The sequence below is a fragment of the Pleurodeles waltl genome, chromosome 3_1 (assembly GCF_031143425.1).
Source record: "Pleurodeles waltl isolate 20211129_DDA chromosome 3_1, aPleWal1.hap1.20221129, whole genome shotgun sequence".
Lineage (NCBI taxonomy): Eukaryota > Metazoa > Chordata > Amphibia > Caudata > Salamandridae > Pleurodeles > Pleurodeles waltl.
This window is the reverse complement of record NC_090440.1, coordinates 3,906,882-3,920,588: the sequence shown is the minus strand read 5'-3', so window position 1 is coordinate 3,920,588 and position 13,707 is coordinate 3,906,882. Positions and strand designations below refer to the sequence as shown.

Genomic DNA, 13,707 nt, shown 5'->3' with positions numbered 1-13,707 from the left:
AATTTTCTAGGGTTCAGGGTAGCCCTTAAATACTAAATTTAAGGGCGTGTTTAGGTCTGGGGGGTTAGTAGCCAATGGCTACTAGCCCTGAGGGTGGGTACACCCTCTTTGTGCCTCCTCCCAAGGGGAGGGGGTCACAATCCTAACCCTATTGGGGGAATCCTCCATCTGCAAGATGGAGGATTTCTAAAAGTTAGAGTCACCTCAGCTCAGGACACCTTAGGGGCTGTCCTGACTGGCCAGTGACTCCTCCTTGTTATTCTCATTATTTTCTCCGGCCTTGCCGCCAAAAGTGGGGCCTGGCCGGAGGGGGCGGGCAACTCCACTAGCTGGAGTGTCCTGCTGGGTTGGCACAAAGGAGGTGAGCCTTTGAGGCTCACCGCCAGGTGTGACAATTCCTGCCTGGGAGAGGTGTTAGCATCTCCACCCAGTGCAGGCTTTGTTACTGGCCTCAGAGTGACAAAGGCACTCTCCCCATGGGGCCAGCAACATGTCTCGGTTTGTGGCAGGCTGCTAAAACTAGTCAGCCTACACAGATAGTCGGTTAAGTTTCAGGGGGCACCTCTAAGGTGCCCTCTGGGGTGTATTTTACAATAAAATGTACACTGGCATCAGTGTGCATTTATTGTGCTGAGAAGTTTGATACCAAACTTCCCAGTTTTCAGTGTAGCCATTATGGTGCTGTGGAGTTCGTGTTTGACAGACTCCCAGACCATATACTCTTATGGCTACCCTGCACTTACAATGCCTAAGGTTTTGTTTAGACACTGTAGGGGTACCATGCTCATGCACTGGTACCCTCACCTATGGTATAGTGCACCCTGCCTTAGGGCTGTAAGGCCTGCTAGAGGGGTGTCTTATCTATACTGCATAGGCAGTGAGAGGCTGGCATGGCACCCTGAGGGGAGTGCCATGTCGACTTACTCGTTTTGTCCTCACTAGCACACACAAGCTGGTAGGCAGTGTGTCTGTGCTGAGTGAGAGGTCTCCAGGGTGGCATAAGACATGCTGCAGCCCTTAGAGACCTTTCTTGGCATCAGGGCCCTTGGTACTAGAAGTACCAGTTACAAGGGACTTATCTGAATGCCAGGGTGTGCCAATTGTGGATACAATGGTACATTTTAGGTGAAGGAACACTGGTGCTGGGGCCTGGTTAGCAGGGTCCCAGCACACTTCTCAGTCAAGTCAGCATCAGTATCAGGCAAAAAGTGGGGGGTAACTGCAACAGGGAGCCATTTCTTTACATACTGCCTGCTGAATTTCTGGCTTGAATCCAGACGTTCTGAGCCATGCGTGCCTACGGATGGTAACCGACGTATTAATGGTCCTTGCGGCTGTGTCTGCTGCATCCATAGAGGAGCGTATTTGATTGTTGGAAATGTTTTGACCTTCCTCAACAACCTGTTTTGCTCTTTTTTGTAGATCTTTTGGGAGATGTTCAATGAGATGCTGCATCTCATCCCAGTGGGCTCTGTCGTATCGCGCTAGCAGCGCTTGTGAGTTTGCGATGCGCCACTGGTTTGCTGCTTGGACAGCGACCCTCTTCCCGGCTGCATCGAACTTTCTGCTTTCTTTATCTGGGGGAGGTGCATCCCCAGAAGTGTGTGAATTTGCCCGTTTTCTGGCAGCCCCTACCACCACAGAATCTGGTGGCAGCTGAGAGGTGATGAATACAGGGTCCGTAGGAGGCGCCTTATACTTTTTGTCCACTCTAGGCGTTACTGCCCTACTTTTAACTGGCTCCTTGAAGATCTCCTTTGCATGGCGTAGCATGCCTGGGAGCATAGGCAGGCTTTGGTAGGAGCTGTGGGTGGAGGAGAGGGTGTTAAATAAAAAGTCATCCTCTACTTGTTCAGAGTGTAGTTCCACATTATGGAACTGTGCTGCTCTAGCCACCACTTGTGAATAGGCTGTGCTGTCCTCAGGTGGTGATGGCCTAGTTGGGTATGTGTCTGGGCTGTTATCAGACACTGGTGCATCGTACAAGTCCCACGCGTCTTGATCTTGGTCATCGTGGCTCATGGCGGCGTGAGCTGGCGAATGTGACGGGGTGTAAGTTGGCGAAGCCGGAGTTACAGGTGGAGGCGAGAGAGGAGGTGTTACCTTCTTTGCTGTTTGTTGCTGAGGAGCCTCTAGTGCTATAAACTGAAGTGTTCTCTTTCTTTTGACAGGTGGAAGGGTACTGATCTTCCCTGTCCCCTGCTGAATAAAGATACGCTTTTGCGTGTGATCCACTTCAGTGGATTGCAGTTCCTGTTCGAATCTGTGTTTTTTCATTTGTGAAGACATAGAATGTTCTTCAGTATATGAGCCTGAAACTGGGTCTGTTGGTGCTTTTTTCGGCTCCGAAAACCCTGTTGTTTGTTTTTTCGGCTCCGAGGTAACCTTCCTCTTCTTTTGTGCCGAAAAATCTTGGCCTCTATGGTCTTCGGCGCCACTGTCTCGGCGTCGATCCGTGTCGACACCGAACTCTCGGTGTCGATGCTTCTCTTTAGCACTCTCTCGGTCCCGAGGAGGCTGCGTGCCGGTGTCTCGACCGGAGTCGTACGATCTCGACACTGAATGGGCCTTTTTCGGTGCCGATTGTTGGTCATCGGGAATTTGGGTTGAGCCATGGCCGGTTGGCAGTGGCGTCCCCTGGGCCTTTTTGCCTTTTTTAAGTTCTGATCTCGACGTCTTACTCACAGTTTTTGTATTGTCGAGTTCGTCGGAGTCTGAATCCTGGATGGAAAAGGCTTCCTCCTGTTCCTCTTCTGTCTCGAACTGTCGATGCTCCTTTGGCGTGGACGCCATCTGCAGTCTTCTCGCTCGACGGTCGCGCAGAGTTTTTCGGGACCGGAACGCCCGATAGGCCTCACAGGATTCTTCGCTGTGCTCGGGTGACAGGCACAGGTTACATACCGAGTGTTGGTCCGTATAAGGATATTTGTTGTGGCATTCAGGGCAGAATCGAAACGGGGTCCGTTCCATCGGCGTTGTTCTCCACGCGGTCGGGCCGACTAGGCCCCGACGGTGTGCCGAAATCTACCCCGAAGGGCACCGAAGCGCTTCGATGTTCAATGCGTCGTCGTATGTGTTTATCTCGAACCGGATCGCAACGATACCGTCGAAAATCTTCCGTTTTCAGCTATCTTTCCGTTCCGAAACTTGGAGCGACAGGAACACGTCCGAACCCGATGGCGGAAAGAAAACAATCGAAGATGGAGTCGACGCCCATGCGCAATGAGCACAGAAGGAGGAGTCACTCGGTCCCGTGACTCGAAAACACTTCTTCGAAGAAAAACAACTTGTAACACTCCGACCCAACACCAGATGGCGAGCTAATGCAGAACATGTGTATCTACAGCGACAGATGCCATCGAACATATCTTTTCTTAGTTTATTTTAAGAACCACAGGTTCAAATTCTACATGTAATATCTCATTTGAAAGGTATTGCAGGTAAGTACTCTAGGAACTTTGAATCATTACTTTAGCATGTATACTTTTTACATAAAACACAATAAGCTGTTTTAAAAGTGGACACTTAGTGCAATTTGCACAGTTCCTGGGGTAGGTAAAGTTATTGTTAGTTTTCACAAGTAAGTAAGTCACTTACAGTTTTCAGTTTTGGGTCCAAGGTAGCCCACCGTTGGGGGTTCAGAGCAACCCCAAAGTTACCACACCAGCAGCTCAGGGCCGGTCAGGTGCAAAGGTCAAAGAGGTGCCCAAAACACATAGGCTATAATGGAGAGAAGGGGGTGCCCCGGTTCCAGTCTGCCAGCAGGTAAGTACCCGCGTCTTCGGAGGGCAGACCAGGGGGGTTTTGTAGGGCACCGGGGGGGGACACAAAGTAGCACAGAAAGTACACCCTCAGCAGCGCGGGGGCGGCCGGGTGCAGTGTGCAAACACGCGTCGGGTTTTCAATGGAAGTCAATGAGAGATCAAGGGATCTCTTCAGCGTCGCAGGCAGGCAAGAGGGGGGCTCCTCGGGGTAGCCACCACCTGGGCAAGGGAGAGGGCCTCCTGGGGGTCACTCCTGCACAGAAGTTCCGTTTCTTTGGGGGCTGGGGGTGCAGGGTCTTTTCCAGCCGTCGGGAATTGGAGTTCAGACAGTCGCGGTCAGGGGGAGCCTGGGGATTCCCTCTGCAGGCGTCGCTGTGGGGACTCAGGGGGGACAACTTTGGTTACTCACAGTCGTAGAGTCGCCGGAGGGTCCTCCCTGAGTTGGTTGTTCTCCACCAGTCGAGTCGGGGTCGCCGGGTGCAGTGTTGCAAGTCTCACGCTTCTTGCGGGGAGTTGCAGGGGTCTTTAAATCTGCTCCTTGAAACAAAGTTGCAGTTCTTTTGGAGCAGTGCCGCTGTCCTCGGGAGTTTCTTGTCTTTCTTGAAGCAGGGCAGTCCTCAGAGGATTCAGAGGTCGCTGGTCCCTTGGAAAGCGTCGCTGGAGCAGGTTTCTTTGGAAGGCAGGAGACAGGCCGGTAAGTCTGGGGCCAAAGCAGTTGGTGTCTTCTGTTCTTCCTCTGCAGGGGTTTTTCAGCTCAGCAGTCCTCTTCTTCTTGTAGTTTCAGGAATCTAGTTTCTAGGTTCAGGGAGAGCCCTTAAATACTAAATTTAAGGGCGTGTTTAGGTCTGGGGGGTTAGTAGCCAATGGCTACTAGCCCTGAGGGTGGGTACACCCTCTTTGTGCCTCCTCCCAAGGGGAGGGGGTCACATCCCTAATCCTATTGGGGGAATCCTCCATCTGCAAGATGGAGGATTTCTAAAAGTTAGAGTCACTTCAGCTCAGGACACCTTAGGGTCTGTCCTGACTGGCCAGTGACTCCTCCTTGTTATTCTCATTATTTCCCCCGGCCTTGCCGCCAAAAGTGGGGCCGTGGCCGGAGGGGGCGGGCAACTCCACTAAGCTGGAGTGCCCTGCTGTGCTGTGACAAAGGGGTGAGCCTTTGAGGCTCACCGCCAGGTGTTACAGCTCCTGCCTGGGGGAGGTGTTAGCATCTCCACCCAGTGCAGGCTTTGTTACTGGCCTCAGAGTGACAAAGGCACTCTCCCCATGGGGCCAGCAACATGTCTCTAGTGTGGCAGGCTGCTGGAACCAGTCAGCCTACACAGATAGTCGGTTAGGTTTCAGGGGGCACCTCTAAGGTGCCCTCTGTGGTGTATTTTACAATAAAATGTACACTGGCATCAGTGTGCATTTATTGTGCTGAGAAGTTGGATACCAAACTTCCCAGTTTTCAGTGTAGCCATTATGGTGCTGTGGAGTTCGTGTAAAACAGACTCCCAGACCATATACTCTTATGGCTACCCTGCACTTACAATGTCTAAGGTTTTGCTTAGACACTGTAGGGGCACAGTGCTCATGCACTGGTACCCTCACCTATGGTATAGTGCACCCTGCCTTAGGGCTGTAAGGCCTGCTAGAGGGGTGTCTTACCTATACTACATAGGCAGTGAGAGGCTGGCATGGCACCCTGAGGGGAGTGCCATGTCGACTTACTCATTTTGTTCTCACTAGCACACACAAGCTGGCAAGCAGTGTGTCTGTGCTGAGTGAGGGGTCTCCAGGGTGGCATAAGACATGCTGCAGCCCTTAGAGACCTTCCCTGGCATCAGGGCCCTTGGTACCAGAGGTACCAGTTACGAGGGACTTATCTGGATGCCAGGGTGTGCCAATTGTGGAATCAAAAGTACAGGTTAGGGAAAGAACACTGGTGCTGGGGCCTGGTTAGCAGGCCTCAGCACATTTTCAATTCAAAACATAGCATCAGCAAAGGCAAAAAGTCAGGGGGTAACCATGCCAAGGAGGCATTTCCTTACAACAGTTGTTTAGTTTTCCTGATGTTTTTAGTTCTGTCGATGTAGTACATTAGTGCCCTTTTGACATCTAATGTATGTAGTGCCCTTTCAGCTATGGAATCTGGCTGTGGGAAGAACACTGGTAGCTCTACCGTTTGATTTAGGTGGAACGGTGAAATAACCTTTGGCAAAAATTTTGGATTGGTCCTTAGGACTACTTTATTTTTGTGTAGTTGGATAAAAGGTTCTTGTATTGTAAACACCTGAATTTCACTTACTCTTCTTAGAGATGTGATGGCGATGAGAAATGCAACTTTCCAGGTTAGGAATTGTATTTCGCAAGAATGCATAGGTTCAAAGGGTGGACCCATGAGTCTTGTTAAGACGATGTTGAGGTTCCATGAAGGAACGGGTGGTGTCCTTGGTGGTATAATTCGTTTGAGGCCTTCCATAAACGCTTTAATGACAGGTATCCTAAATAGTGAAGTTGAATGGGTAATCTGCAGGTATGCAGATATTGCTGCGAGGTGTATTTTAATGGAAGAGAAGGCCAGGTTCGATTTTTGTAAGTGTAGTAAGTAACCCACTACATCCTTTGGAGATGCGTGTAATGGTTGAATTTGATTATGATGGCAGTAGCAAACAAACCTTTTCCATTTGCTTGCATAGCAGTGTCTAGTGGATGGTCTTCTAGCTTGCTTTATGACTTCCATACATTCTTGTGTGAGGTTTAAGTGTCCGAATTCTAGGATTTCAGGAGCCAGATTGCTAGATTCAGCGATGCTGGGTTTGGATGCCTGATCTGTTGTTTGTGTTGTGTTAACAGATCTGGCCTGTTGGGCAACTTGACGTGGGGTACTACTGATAGGTCTAGCAGTGTTGTGTACCATGGTTGCCTCGCCCATGTTGGTGCTATCAGTATGAGTTTGAGTTTGTTTTGACTCAATTTGTTTACTAGATATGGAAGGAGAGGGAGAGGGGGAAAGCGTACGCAAATATCCCTGACCAGTTCATCCATAGGGCATTGCCTTGAGACTGCCTGTGTGGGTATCTGGATGCGAAGTTTTGGCATTTTGCGTTCTCCTTTGTTGCAAATAAGTCTATTTGAGGTGTTCCCCAACGTTTGAAGTAAGTGTTTAGAATTTGGGGGTGAATTTCCCATTCGAGGACCTGTTGGTGATCTCGAGAGAGATTGTCTGCAAGTTGATTCTGGATCCCTGGAATAAACTGTGCTATTAGGCGAATGTGGTTGTGAATTGCCCATTGCCATATTTTTTGTGCCAGAAGGCACAGCTGTGTCGAGTGTGTCCCCCCCTGTTTGTTTAGATAATACATTGTTGTCATGTTGTCCGTCTTGACAAGAATGTATTTGTGAGTTATGATTGGTTGAAATGCTTTTAATGCTTGGAAAACTGCTAGTAGTTCGAGGTGATTTATATGCAGCTTTCTTTGATGTACATCCCATTGTCCTTGTATGCTGTGTTGATTGAGGTGTGCTCCCCACCCTGTCATGGAAGCATCTGTTATCATCACGTATTGTGGCACTGGGTCTTGGAAAGGCCGCCCTTTGTTTAAATTTATATTGTTCCACCATAGAAGCGAGAGGTATGTTAGGCGGTCTATTAACACCAGATCTAGAAGGCGACCCTGTGCTTGTGACCCTTGTGATGCTAGGCACTGTTGTAAGGGCCTCATGTGTAGTCTTGCGTTCGGGACAATGGCTATGCATGATGACATCATGCCTAGGAGTTGTAATATCATCTTCACCTGTATTTTTTGTGTTGGATACATGCGTTGTATAATCTTTTGGAAATTTTGAACCCTTTGTGGACTTGGAGTGGCTATTCCCCTCGTTGTGTCTATTGTCGCTCCTAGGTATTGTTGTACTTTGCACGGCAGAATGTGTGATTTTGCATAGTTGATGGTGAAACCGAGTTTGTAGAGGGTTTGTATGACCTGATCTGTGTGGTGTGAGCACCTTGTCAGTGAGTCGGTTTTGATTAGCCAGTCGTCTAGATACGGGAATACGTGTATTTGCTGCCTTCTGATGTGTGCAGCCACTACTGCTAGGCATTTTGTGAAGACTCTTGGTGCAGTTGTTAAACCGAACGGCAATACTTTGAATTGGTAATGTATTCCTTTGAATACGAACCTTAGGTATTTTCTGTGCGACGGATGTATTGGTATGTGGAAATACGCGTCTTTGAGATCTAAGGTTGTCATGTAATCTTGTTGCTTTAGCAATGGTAACACTTCCTGTAGCGTGACCATGTGAAAGTGTTCTGATTTGATGTATGTGTTTAGTGTTCTGAGGTCTAGGATTGGTCTCAGTGTTTTGTCCTTCTTTGGTATTAGAAAGTACAGTGAGTAAACCCCTGTATTTGTTTGTGTATCTGGTACCAGTTCTATTGCGTTCTTTTGCAGTAATGCTTGAACTTCTATTTCTAGGAGGTCCGAATGTTGTTTTGATATATGCTGTGATTTTGGTGGTATGTTTGGAGGGATTTTTAGAAATTCTATGCAATAACCATGTTGGATAACTGCTAAGACCCAAGTGTCTGTTGTTATTTTCTCCCACGCTTGGTAATACTGACTTATTCTTCCCCCCACTGGTGTTGTGTGGAGGGGATGAGTGACATGTGAGTCACTGTTTGGTTGTAGGTGTTTTGGGGCTCTGAAATTTTCCCCTACTTCTAGGGAATTGTCCTCCTCTGTATTGGCCCCGAAAGCCTCCCCTTTGGTACTGTCCCTGGTAGGTGGACGGTGCTGAATGTGAGGTACTGGCTTGTGTGGCTTGACCCCGAAACCCCCCTCTAAAGGTTGTCTTGCGGAAGGTGTTGAAAGTGCCTCTGCTCTGCGGGGAGTAGAGCGCGCCCATGGCTTTTGCAGTGTCAGTGTCCTTTTTTAGCTTCTCAATTGCCGTGTCCACTTCAGGTCCGAACAATTGTTGCTCATTGAATGGCATATTGAGCACCGCCTGCTGTATCTCTGGTTTAAAACCAGATGTTCGTAGCCACGCGTGCCTTCGTATGGTTACTGCCGTGTTAATTGGTCTTGCCGCTGTGTCCGCTGCGTCCATAGAGGAGCGTATCTGGTTATTGGAGATGTTTTGGCCCTCCTCAACCACTTGTTTCGCCCTCTTTTGTAGTTCTGTGGGTAGATGCTCAATGAGGTGTTGCATCTCGTCCCAGTGGGCTCTGTCATAGCGCGCTAGTAGCGCTTGAGAGTTAGCGATGCGCCACTGGTTTGCAGCTTGTACTGCGACCCTTTTACCGGCTGCATCGAACTTGCGGCTCTCCATATCTGGGGGTGGTGCATCGCCCGATGTGTGAGAGTTTGCTCTTTTGCGAGCTGCCCCTACCACAACCTAATCTGGTGGCAGTTGTGAGGTGATGAAAGCTGGGTCGGTGGGAGGTGCTTTATATTTCTTTTCCACCCTCGGTGTTATTGCCCTACTCTTGACAGGCTCTTTGAATATGTCCTTTGCATGCCTTAGCATTCCTGGGAGCATAGGCAGGCTTTGGTAGGTGCTATGTGTGGAAGAGAGGGTGTTGAAGAGGAAGTCATCCTCGACAGGCTCCGAGTGTAGAGACACGTTGTGGAACTCTGCTGCTCTAGCCACCACTTGTGAATATGCCGTGCTGTCTTCTGGTGGTGAGGGCTTTGTAGGATACGCCTCTGGACTGTTGTCCGACACTGGGGCGTCGTATAAGTCCCAAGCATCTTGGTCCTGGTCACCTTGGCTTAAGGTGGTGTGAGCCGGTGAATGTGAGCTACAGGTGGAGGAGAGGGTGGCGGAGTTACCTTCTTGACCAGTTTTGTTTGTGGTGCTTGTTCTTGTTGGAATTCAAGTCTCCTCTTCCTCCTAATAGGGGGAAGGGTGCTTATTTTCCCTGTTCCACTCTGTATAAAAATCCGTTTTTGAGTGTGGTCCACCTCGGTGGATTGTAATTCCTCCTCGAATCTATGCTTTCGCATTTGAGAGGACAGTGATTGTTCCTCTGAATAGGAACCGGTAGTTGGCTCGGTTGCGGGTCGTTTTGGCACCGAAACTATGTCCACGCTCTTTTTTGGCTCCGAGGCGACTTTTCTCTTTTTCGGAGTCGAACCCTCTCGGCGTCGATCCTCCTCGGTGCCGCTGTCTCTGCGTCGAGCAGCTTCGGCTCCGCTATCTCGGCGTCGATCTTTGTCGGCAGCACTATCTCGGTCCCGAGATGGCTGGGTGCCTGTGTCTTGACCCGAGTCGGACAATCTCGGCACTATTTCGGCCTTCTTCGGTGCCGATGGTCGGTCACCGATTTTATGGGTTGAGCCATGGCCTGATGGCAGTGGCGTCCCCTGGGCCTTGTCAGTTTTCTTATGTGCTATCTTCGACGTCTTACTCACTGTTTCATGGTCGTCGAATTCGGCCGAGTCCGATTCATGGATCGAGAAGGCTTCTACTTCTTCTTGTTCCTCGAATTCTCGGTGTCCTGTCGGCGTGGACGCCATTTGCAGTCTTCTGGCTCGGCGGTCACGGAGTGTTTTTCGGGACCGGAACGCACGACAGGCCTCACAAGTTTCTTCCCTGTGCTCGGGCGACAGGCACAGGTTACAGACTGAATGTTGGTCTGTATATGGGTATTTGTTGTGGCATTCAGGACAGAATCGGAACGGGGTCCGTTCCATCAGCGTCTATGTCACACACGGTCGGGCCGACCAGGCCCCGACGGGGGATCGAAAACTACCCCGAAGGGCAACGGAGATGTTATCCTATCGATTCGATGTCTATGCTATCTAATCCGATCCCGAACGCAACAATACTGACGTACTTTTCCGATTTTAAGCTAACTTTCCGTTCCGAAACCCGGAGCGAAAGGAACACGTCCGAACCCGATGGCGGAAAGAAAACAATCGAAGATGGAGTCGATGCCCATGCGCAATGGAGACAAAGAGGAGGAGTCCCTCGGTCCCGTGACTCGAAAGACTTCTTCGAAGAAAAACAACTTGTAACACTCCGACCCAACACCAGATGGCGGGCTATGCACAACATGTGTATCTACAGCGACAGATGCCATTGAACCAGACTTACTCCTGGTTGCAGGGGTCACCTACTGTACTTACCGCTGGTGCTCCGAACTGCCCCAGCCCCCAGCTAACCACCACTCTTACCTCGGTTGGGGTCACCATTTCACATTACATTTTTTAGTATATGGTTTGACCCTCCCATGGGGCATTTTACGCTATTTCTGATTGTTATTTTGTGTATATATTGTGTGTAGATATCTCCAGAGGGAGCTATACCAATATCAATTTAGTAGTAGTGCTGAAATAAAGTATCCTTTATTTTTGCACCACTTGTGTGGTTCTTTCTTGTGAGTAAGTTATTGTCGGACTATTGTGGTATTGCAAGTGCTTTACATTCCTCCTTGATAAGCTGTAGCTGCTCGCCTCAGCTACCTCTAGAGAGTTTCTGCTATCTGGACACCTATCACCATCACTAAGGGTTGCCTGGCTCCCACAAGTATTGCATACTGTGCGAGTGTGTTGGGAGCGTAGTCTACAGCGCACACGTACAGCACTTCCATACGCAACCGAAATACCAATAGAAGGTTTGATACATATGCTGGGGCGGGCCCTAGCAGGGATCAAGAAATTAGCTACATATAATATCACAGTACTAGGGGACCTGTTCATTAATGGGGAATTACGCACCTCCGCTGAGTTGGGGGAGTGATTTGATGTCCCCCCAGGAATGTTTTTTATACAACGCAATTATAAGAATTATACAGATATCATAGAAATATAGGTTCTCATGAACCGACTATACATGAAGGATGCTGGGTTATCTCCTCACAGGGAGGAGACAGGCGCAATATCAGCCATTTACAGGGCCTTACATAAAGACCTCCATTCCTTTTGACAAACTCCTTCTGACATGGCAGACAGAATTAGGGGCACCTATAGACGAGCAGAGATGGGCCACAATCACCACACACATACACTCAGTGACTAAAATGATGAAACTTTATGTTTATCACAGAGCATATCTTACTCCCCATAAAATACCAAAAATGTATGCTACTGGAGGTGGAGGTTGCCCCCGCTGCTCCGAACAGAATCAGGATTAGAGCACATGTTATTGAACCGTCTGAAAATCATGCCCTACTGGGAAGAGGTGTTCAGGAATCAATGCGATAACAGACAGAAAGCTGGGGCTAGCCCCCTTGACATCACTATTAGGGGATTTTCCCTGCCCTCATGCCAAAAAAAAAATATATATATATATATATATATTGACCTAGCATTAATTCTGGCCAAAAGAGAAATGACGATACACTGGAAGGACGCTGGAGGCCCTCACATTCAAAGGTGGCAGAACGCAGTGACACAATGGGGAGAAGCAGAGGGAATCATCACATCAAGAGGCCTCATGGGGGTGTGGGTCACGAGACATGGCAAGACAACGGGACACATTGTTAGACTGCCTCAAATATTCAGGTGAAACAATCTCAGACAACTCACGAGCAGCTTCGGAATTAGATACTGACGAAGGCCCTACTTCATAAATGTACAACTAACAAAATCTGTTCAGGTTTCTTATCTGGAAAGACCATGGTGCCCAAGGAATGACATTGTATGCTGGGAGCGAACATGGGGTGGGGGAACGTGGGTAGTATGTTTGTTACATCTTGTAGATGTATGTTCTTTACTATCTTTATTTGCTAAATTAATAATATATATTTAAAAAATAAAAAAAATAAGGGTTGCCTGGACTCAGTATACGGTGCCACACCATAAGGCGTACACCATAAACTAAGATAGCCCCCTAAAACACACACCTTGTAAAAGTCAAGAAAGCCTAACCTTATCACACATCCCTTGTAAACCACAACAGAGCTTAACCTGATCATACACCCCTTGGAAACACCAGGAGAAATTAACAACCATATGCCGTTGTAAACAACGTCAGAGTTTAAACTCATCATACACCCTTTGTAAACACCAAGCGACCCTAACATGATCACAAACCCCTTGTAAACAACGCCAAGAGATCATAACCTGATCACACACCCCTTGTAAACAACAGAGCCTAACCGGATTACCATAAACTAAGAGAGCCCCCCTAAAACACGCACCTTGCAAACGCCAAGAAAGCCTAACCTGATCACACTTTGTAAACGACAGAGCTAACCTGATCACACACCCCTCCTAAACGCCAAAAGAACTAAACCTGATTACACACCCTTGTAAACAATGAGAGCCTAACCTCATCACACATCCCTTATAAACACCAAGACAGCCTAACCTGATCACACATCCCTTGTAAACACCAAGGTAGCCTAACCTGATCACACACCCCTTTCTAAACGCCAAGAGAGCCTAACCTGATAACAACCCTTGTAATGCCAGGAGAGCTTAACCTGATCACACCCCCATTGTAAACACCAAGAGAGCTTAAAATGATAACACACTCCTTGTAAACAATGACAGAGCCTGATCTGATCACTCATTCCTTGTAAACGCCAAGAGAGCTTAGCCTGATAACACAACCCGTTTAAACGAGAACCTAACCTGATCACATAACCGTTGTAAATGCCGACAGAGCTTGCCCTGATCACACACCCCTTGCAAATGCCAAGACAACCTACCCTGGTAACATACCTCTTCTAAACAATGGCCTAACCTGATCACACACCCCTTGCAAACACCAAGAGAGCCTAACCTGATCACACACCCCTTGTAAACATCGCTTATCCTGATCACACATACCCCTTGCAAACACTGAGAGCCTAACCTGATCACACCCCTTGTAAACAGCGCTAAACTTGATCACAGATACCCCATGTAAACATCGCTTAACCTGATCACACATACCTCTTGTATACACCAAGAAAGCCTAACCTGATTGCACACCTTGTAAACGACACTGTATACAATGACATTGCCTA

General features: G+C 48.5%; 1 protein-coding gene across 1 annotated transcript in view; it reads right to left on the bottom strand.

Annotated features, from left to right (window-relative positions):
* Positions 1–13,707, bottom strand: part of NUP160 (nucleoporin 160) — a 325,024-nt gene that overhangs the window by 122,158 nt on the left and 189,159 nt on the right. The gene's annotated exons all lie outside the window — the stretch shown is intronic.